General features: G+C 37.1%; 1 non-coding gene across 1 annotated transcript; it reads right to left on the minus strand.

The window, feature by feature from the left end:
* Nucleotides 1–405: 405 nt before the first annotated feature.
* On the minus strand, nt 406–507 carry LOC126021783 (U6 spliceosomal RNA). Its single transcript, XR_007500249.1, has one exon. It is a non-coding gene; the product is annotated as a U6 spliceosomal RNA (small nuclear RNA).
* Nucleotides 508–9,190: the final 8,683 nt, after the last annotated feature.

A 9,190-nucleotide genomic window follows, 5' to 3' on the forward strand; every position in this document is an offset into this window, starting at 1 on the left:
CCCCATCACTGACCCACATAGCCAATTTTTTTCACTGCATCTGTGTTCTTGGAGATTCCCAGTGCCATAACCAACTATATAACACCAGTGAACACCACAACTAAAAGTGAGCAAGCACCACAATCAAGGGTGTGCAATACTCAGGAATGATGGCAGCAACAAAGCTAAGGAAAGAAAAAAAATAAACATGGACCTATGAAAGATAATAGACCCCTGTTTTTCTTTTTGTTTTATTTTCAAGTGATTTTAGTTGAATCGCTATGAGATACACAGTTACAAAGTTTTTCACAACTGAGTTTCAGTCATACAATATTCTAATATCCATAATTATACACCAATGCATATTTCCCACCAACAATGATCCCTGTTTTCTTCCTGCATTCCCTACTGCCTGACTCTATGGTCAATATTTTATTCCCCAAGACAAATTTGGATGTCATCCTTGCATAGAGGTTATGCTGATCTTCTCATATCATTCAAATTTTATTATATGTACTGCCAAAGCATGCACAGATAGACTTCTTCACGGAGCAACACGTGGGAATCATCTTTCCCAGAATAATTTGTGTTTTATAACTCTGAATAATAAATGCAGAGATTTGATAAGTTTTGTTGGGGAAAATAATCGAACAGTATGTTAAGCACAATTTCCAAAACAACATTCCAATAATGTGTGACCAAAATCAATCATGGACAGTTCAGTAGAATCTAAGTGAAAAACCTGAAACTGGGTTAAGTATAAAAAAATATAGGAAACAGAGGCCAGGTCTTAGGAACTTAGAGCATAGGAATGAATGCTTATAATTGCTAGATAGGCAGGATCACTGTCATTAGGTAAGGATAATGCCACTAAGGAACATATTACAAACATATTGAACAACTCAACTTCTGCCAAATACAACCTCAGCTAGAGGCTCTGTGAACTGGTCTACAAGACACTCAGTCTGAGGGGACATTTTAGTTAAATGCTCCTTAGCAGAGGTGGCATAATTTTAAAGATAACTCAAGGTCCCACAAATGAGTGGGATTATTCTATGTCTCTCCCTCTCCCTATAATTCATTTCACTGAGCATTATACTCTACATATTCATCCATATTTAAGCAAACTTTATGACTTTGTTTATCTAATATCTATAAGTTATTCCTTTATGTAGATGTACCACAGATTCTTTATCCGCCCCTCTGTCCTTAGACATTTGGGTAGTTTCCACATTCTGACTATTGTGAACAGTGCTGTGATAAATAGCAGTGCAGATGCTTTTTCTGCATTGGATTCTTTGAGTTCATAGGATATATTCCCAGGAGTGGTATCGGTGGGTCATACAGGAGCTTAATATCTAGCTTTCTGAAGAATGTTTATAACACTTTCCCATTAGCAGTAAATGAGAGTCCCTTTTGCCTCTCAACTACACCAACAGTGGTTGTTCTTTTTTGCTTTTAATGTGCACCAAGCTCTGTGGTGTGAAGTGATATTACATTAGAGTTTTGATTTGTATCTCTCTGATAACAAATGATATGGAGCATTTTTTCATATGCCTTTTAACGAGTTGTATTTCTTCTTTGAGGAAAAAATATAGTATGGAATTATAACCCAAAGACAATAGAGGTGAGGTCTAGGAGGACTGGTTCATGGTAGGAAGCTTGCCACAATAGTGGGGAAGTGCAGTTAGGGCAGAGAAGGAACCACTATGAGCATGATGGTAGGAAATGATCACTCTGAACAAGAACTGGGTGCTGAAAGGAGGTAAAGTGATATGCATAATACCCCTTATGTAATAATATTGAAAAATACAGTCTCTAAAGGAAAAACGGGAGAGAAAGAAAGGAAGAATGAGAGAGAGAGTAAAACTGCCACATAGGCAAGCATTAAGGAGTGGATAGGAGAAGATGGTTATATTGTTAAGTAGTTATATGTTAGGTGTTTGGAGGTCTTTATAACATTTCTCCTCAATTTCAGTTTCTCTGCCTGCTTTTCCACCTATGACCTTCCAGGTGGAGGGCGCTGTTGGGACCCTAATAAATAGGTGTCAAACTAGGAGGTCAGGGTCTTTTGGGCAGGTAGCTGGCAGGTAGCTGGCTTTTGGAGCTGCTAACAGGCTGACAAAAGATTCTGCCCCCAACCTTCTCGCCTTTTTACCCTCCTGTCTGTGTGGATTATTTGCTACTGATAAATATTATCAGGATCGCTTCCCTGCTCTAGTGGGTAGGGGAATGGGAATCTCCCATTCTGGGAGCTCTTTAAGGATCTATCATCAGCCAATCTAGGAGAAAAACAAAATTTAACTCTACAGTTATATTGTTGGGAGGAAAGGTGCACTGGTTAAGGAATGCATGCTGGGCATTGTATGACTGGAACTCAACCATGAACAGTTTTGTTACTGTATCTCATGGCGAATCAATTAAAATTTTATTTTTAAAAATGTAAGTCTAGGTTTACTAAATGGAAAAAGACTTGGAAAGGCATTTCAAGCAAAAAAGATGACTTGAATAAAATCATGATGACTTTTCGGAAAGAATAAGAGATCAAATCACAAATAGACAATACGCAAAATTGCCTTGGAATTGGAAAGAGTTAATGATGTAATTAGATTGGGTCAAATTTGATGCAGTTGTTAGAATTTGCAAGTGTTCAATCACTTCATTAACAAGAGCACAAAAGAGTTTTTACCTAGAAATAGACAGCCACTGTTAGTAGTTTTGTACCTGGTTGGTATACTTTGAATATTACCATTTTTTGTTTTTCTTTAAAAAAAAATAGTGGGAGATGGAGCTACAGCACAGCGGGTAGCATGTTTGCCTTGCATGTGACAATCCACGTTCAATCCCTAACATCCTGTATGGTCCCCAGAACCTGCCAGGAGTGATTTCTGAGCTCAGAGTCAGGAGTAACTCCTGTCAACGAATAGGTGTGCCCCTCAAAAAAGTGCTAAATTACAAAGACTTATCTATTTCTTAAACTTTACACTATGTTAAGATGTTAACAAAATGGAATGTTAGGATATAGAATGGAAGAACAGAAAAAAAAACCCACAGTGGATTCCTGGACTCTAAATGGTCTAGATGTTCATATTAACTCCTGGGACCATGGGAAGATGAGCCAAGGTGAAGGTTAAACACTCTTCCTGGTGCCCTGGATGCAGCTAATGTTTCATACAAGGTAGTTGTTAACAAGGTGTAATCAAATTAATAGCAAAGCCTCTTTACCTATCAAAATCAAAACTAGTAGTCAATAAGTTTCATTAAACCAAGACTAATTAAAACGATACCTATACATAGCAAGTTTTTATTTCACCTGAAATAGGCTGATCACGTGAAATGCTGGTGCTTTGGAGTTGTGTTTTGGGGTTTTTGTTTTTTGAAAACTGTTGATATAAAAATACTTTTTAGTTTTTATACAAGACCAGATTAGAAATTTTATGCAGCTACAATGCATCAGCCACTCCCTCTCTATTTCCAGTTCACATCCTTCAAATGAGCAGGAATTTAAAATTCCCTGACAAAGCATTCTGAGTGCAGAATATATCTAGATTTTGATGAGACTGAGTGACTTGTCTGCAGTTAATTGGACCATTTTTTTATTCCTTTGGACAGATTGTCTCTACTGAAATTTTCAAAAGTTCTCAAGTTATATTTTTTTCAGAGTAACATTGAAGTAAAAAATATCTTTACTCTCCTAGCAATATTTTAATATTTTAGAATAGTTAACAAAATTTTAATGTTATCTGCTTTAATCAGCTTTTCCTCATTAGAAATTAGCACAGTGGATATGATTCTCAATGGGTCAAAGCAATAAAGTTATTAGAAGTCCTATACTAACCTCTAGTTAAATTGCAGTAGCTAGTATATTATGTTGGGGTGGGTAGTATATTTGGCTCCTGTAACTTATTCTGTGCCTTCCTTATATCAATGAGGATTGTCACCATGGAGCACCTTAGAAATATAGGTCTAGGACTTATCTCAGCCCACCAAAATGTCTATGCATTTTATTAGAATTCCCCCAGGAGAGTTTCCTGCACATTACAAATTGAGAAGCATCTCAACCTTTTTTACCTTACAAGACTTTCGATTGCACTCAACCATGACTGCACCTCAAATGACCTTGGGAAGTTCTGAAATCCCCAGAGGCTCTGCTTCAGATCAATTACTTCAAAAATCTCTGGGAGCAAAAACTCCACACACTTTCCAAAGCAATACATGTGCTCCATGGTTAATTTGTTCTCAAAGTAAGAATGGAACACTTGGTAGGTATGGATTTCTGAGTCTCAGTCCCAGGGTCTACATCTGCAGATCTAATGTGACATTGGCTTGATGCTCTTGCTGTTGGTTCCCCAAAACTCACACTAGGAACTATTGGTATGGAAGTCAAGGGTTCATAGACTAGCCAGGGACTGAATTCACATTTGTGACTTGATTCAGTAAGGTTAGGTGAGGTGTAACTGTCGTATGCTTTGATGGTAAGACTACATTGGACAAAATACACTTAATTTACATGGGTAGTTTTAAGATTGGGTACAAAAATGGGGAAATAGGAAGTGTATCCCACAATGAGTCCATCTCTGTTGACCTTTCTGTCTGTTAAATAGGATATTGTCAATTTTTCTGATTATCTGAGCTAGAATCTGTAATACTCTCATCCTTTTATCACAAATTTCTAAAAAGTGTTACACATTGTCCAATTGAAGAAAATGTCTTAACATTTTTATGTAGCTGGTTCATTCTGACTGAAGCCTCATCGTGAAGTATTCCAAATTCCTGATATGGCTAATAGCATTACAAAATTGCAGTTTTTAAAAGACTTGCATAAAATTGTTGACCCTCACATTTTATTTGGGCAATAAGTAATTTAGGAAATGGCCATACCCAGTTGTGCTCCGGGCTTACTCCTAACTGATCACTTCTGACTTTTCTTGGGGGACCATATGAGGTGGCGGGGATCAAACTAGGGTTATTGACAGGTAAAGCAAATATCTTTGCCTCTGTACTATTCTTCTGACCAAGTGATTTGTTTTTTTGTTTGTTCATGCTTTTTATTTTTATAATTCTGCCAAATTTACATATGATGGTCTTTTTGAATCTTTATTTGGATCTTGACTCTAAAAGTTGAAGTAGCATGAATTGTCTGGAAAAACAAATGTTATCTAATTCTCAGCCAAGTTTCAAATAACTGTAATAACACAATTTATGGACAATCTAATGTATAAAGGATTCCTATTGCACATAAAGTTAACCCAATTTTAAAAATAGGAAAACCAAGTTCTGCAAGGATTAGCCTGTATTTCACCTAAGATGCTTAACATCATCAAGAATTGGGCTTATCAAATCAATATATTTGAGATCTGCACAGCTCCGTATATTATATAAGACACAACTGAAGAAAACAAAGTGGTCAGGCAGAGGAAGAGTATTTTTCTAGCTGTTCATTTGAAAGTTGGTTATTGGTATCTGTCACACATCCGAATCCGAAGTTATCAGATCACTCTGCCCAGTACTCAAGACATGCATCTAAATTACATACAGCATGACCAAAGAAATCCAGGGGAAATAAATGACTTCTTGGTGTTTATGAGAGCAGCTCTCCTGCATAGGGCAAGGCCATGCCCAAGAGATATGAGTACCTTTAGAGATGAATAGTCTCTCTTCCCTTATTTCAGCACCTCATTGCTCCAGGCTAAACAAGTTAGGACCTGGGTAGTCAGTACAGAATTAAGTGTTTTACTAGGAGAGACCCATACACATTCCCAACAGCTGAGAAACCTGGCAGAACTAGACTCTGAATGTGTGGAAAGTCTGTGATGCGAGTGCACAAGACTGAAAGGAAAGTAGCTCCCCAATGGCAGAAGTCCCCAAGAGACAATGTCCTATGCTGTCACATTTCTTTGGAGCTATTCATGACAGAAGTCCTTGACATGGTTAACAGAATCTTTTCTGAAGGATTAAGAGGTGATTCTGCACTCAGAACATTTTGTCCTTGAAAAATGTCCTCCAAAAGTCCTTGTTCTGTCTGTGGTGACTATTGTAAAATAAGAAAGAAATGAAAAAAGATTGAAAACAAAAGTCAGACATGAGTTAGAAAGAAGAGAAAGAAGAGAGATGATAGAAGAAATAGAGCTAGGGAGAGGAAGCGAGGGAAGAGAAGGAAGAGAGAGGTGAGGAGAAAAAGTGTGAGGCAAAATGGGCTGTAATTCTCGTTGGGTGGATCACAATAAGTAACAATGATGTCATTGTCCTGAGTTTCTGAATTAACTGCCAGAACGTTGATCTCTGCTTCTTTCATGCCACCAAAGTTCCAATTACCTCTGTGCTCCCTGGGACCTCAGCAGTCCTGTCTGAGATTTCATCTGCATTAGGGGAGACATTTTCTGACAGAGAATACACTTGTTCTTAGAAGAAAAATCTCTCTGAGATTACACATCTGGACTGTACACATACAGATTCTACACTGATTCTTTCTGCTTTGTATATCTGAATGTAAACCCAAAATGCTAGTTCCGATTCTGCAATCACTCCTTTTCCAACTGCCCCAATCTTCTTTCCCTGCTGAATGAACCAATAACTCTTAGCTGTTCTCTGATCATATCCCCAAAGTGTCCCCTCTCCCCTTACTTCTGACCATAGAATGTTGTTGCCTGAAAACTAAAGAGCTTCTGAGAGTGTTTCTGGGACCCTGTAGCCTATCTCAAACCAGCTGTGACATTTTTGCTTTGGGTGATATGGGCGGTCTAGATAACCTGTGCTTTGATTTATTCTTCTATATACTGGTACTAGCTGGTGTACAACGATGCATAAAAGTACAGTTAGTTATTGTCTGCCCCCATCAAGGAGAGTATACAGACACTTTATGTCAGTCATAAATTCTAGAGATCCTGTTATGAAAGATGCCATAAACAAAGTATTTGATGCTCTTGTGCCAAATTCATAATATATGTGGGCGGGGCCATTGAGAGGTACTGAGGTCTTGAGGGTGAGGCCCTCAGGATAGAAATTGTGGTCCCAGTTAAGAATACTTCCCTCTGTACCTTTGTCCTTTTCTTCCATGTGAGGACCCAGTAAGAAAATGCATATATAATATGACGTGAGCACTGAACCTGTGTTTAGAATTCCCAGCCTCTTGAGAAATCATTTTGTGTTGCTTCTAAGGCAACAAGTTCCTAGCACATCTGGTATTGCACCTCAAATGTACTACAGTATCAGGCTTTTATTTTTTTCCCCTAAACTTCCATTCTATTTTGAATCCTTCTCATTTCCTAACATTCTACTATACTTGACAATCATAACTCAGTCTTATTTTCTGAAATTTTCAGTTCAGGAAAATTCCAACCTACTCACCCAGAGCTTTACCCTCATAATTCTAAGACCTTTTTAAGAGAATATTCTTTTGTAGCTTTCTGAGCATATTATACTAACTTCTTTAAAATATCACTTTGGGAAAGTTGTTCAGAAGAAAGACCCAGATAAGCTACAAAAGGCAGAAGTTAATGGCATAGAAGATGTCATTTGTCCTTGGAGGCTGAAATTTCTTCCCAAACTCCAGACTCCAAAATCACGTAATAAACTAGTGCCACCTAACAGTTGTTTTAAAAGGAAGATTTAACTGATTAGAAATTCTCAAGGAGGAAGCAAACTCTAACTCATTCAAGGGATGGAGCCAGGTCAGTTAAATGACCTCTCCATAGCCCATAAATAACATCATTTGTACCTATTAAAAGGGACCAGGTATTGGATGGCTGAGCAGGTTTGAGTTACAGGGATCTTCATCTCAAGGTCATTAGTCTGAAGTCAGCCCACTTTCAGGGAGGCCTGTAAATTCACTCTTCCTTGTGAGCCAAAAATGTATTTTCAGTAATTAGTACTTATGTTAGTCTAAGAGTAATGAAAATATATTCTTTAATTTACTAAATGAATACAGGGTAATACAAATTACCTTGAGTATCTCTGTTCATTCCTTTTACAAATATAATTTTTATGAGAGGGAAATAGAGAAGTCAAAAGAAAGCTCTAGGATTAGAATTTTTATGGAGAAAAAGTACATTGTCCAAACACACTAAATATACACCACAGAATAAAGAATAATCCCTCATGTAAATTGCCAGGGGCTCTAAATGATAATGATGCACCAATTTTGGTTTATAATTTGGGATAAATGCACCATTCTGGAGAAGGATGTTCATAACTGAGGAAGCTGTGATGTGTAGGTGCTGGGCTGGGAACATCAAAAATCTTACAAGCTTCCCTCATGTATATCATGAGTTGAAAAGTGTTCTAAATAAGAACATTCATTAATAAAATTACTAGGACATAAAACATAATAGTGAAAGAAAATTTTATTAAAATCAAAAACATTCTCTTTGAAAAGGAAAGTAATATACTTCATTTTATCACCACCCCAAGCCTGTGCAGATGTCTTTCTTCCCTAAATTTGAATTGAACAATAATGATTCAGGAAGATAATGGAGACAGACCTATATATAGAATATAGGTCAAGTTCATCCTCCCAGTTCAGCCATTGCTATTTTATGGTAATGTTAATATTATCATCCCTGATTGTAAGCAAATATCTCCAGAGCAGTGCCAAACCTCCAAAGTCTGCCCTCCAATAAAAAAGTAACCAAGCAGTTAGGAATGGAAGCAAGTCAAAGACCATGGCCCTCACAGGCCCAGTTCTGGGGTGCAGATCAATCATTTCCACCTTTGCTCAGTGAAGAGACTGAACTGCATCTTGGAATTCCTGTAAGCACTGAAAGAACTTGAAAGTTTGTAGTAACAAATAAAGAAATAAAGCAATATTATAGGTATTGCAAAAGATAAATATATCAACAAGTACAAATAATGGATATGTGCTATTTATAATGCAAATCCCTTGCTCCTTAAAGAGAAATATCAATTAGGTCATAAATATGTGTATGTAAACTCATCTGTGAAATTTTCAACATTATTTGAACTTGAGTATAATCATGCGATATATGCCCTCACATGTGATTAGGGTTCCTTCCTGAAATAATGGCAGGTATTGTCTTTATTATGAACTTGCAATTTGCAAGATATTGTTCTGGGTCTTAAATTACCTTCAAAAGACAATTTGATAGTTGCCTTTTCTTTTGGTAGGCTATTGATAGATTTAACTGAACAGTAAAAGTAAACTGTGATCTGTGATCTGTCACTTTCTGGCTAAGCAAAACCATCAAAGCAAAGT

The sequence above is a fragment of the Suncus etruscus genome, chromosome 10, assembly GCF_024139225.1.
Source record: "Suncus etruscus isolate mSunEtr1 chromosome 10, mSunEtr1.pri.cur, whole genome shotgun sequence".
In the NCBI taxonomy this organism is placed as follows: Eukaryota; Metazoa; Chordata; class Mammalia; order Eulipotyphla; family Soricidae; genus Suncus; species Suncus etruscus.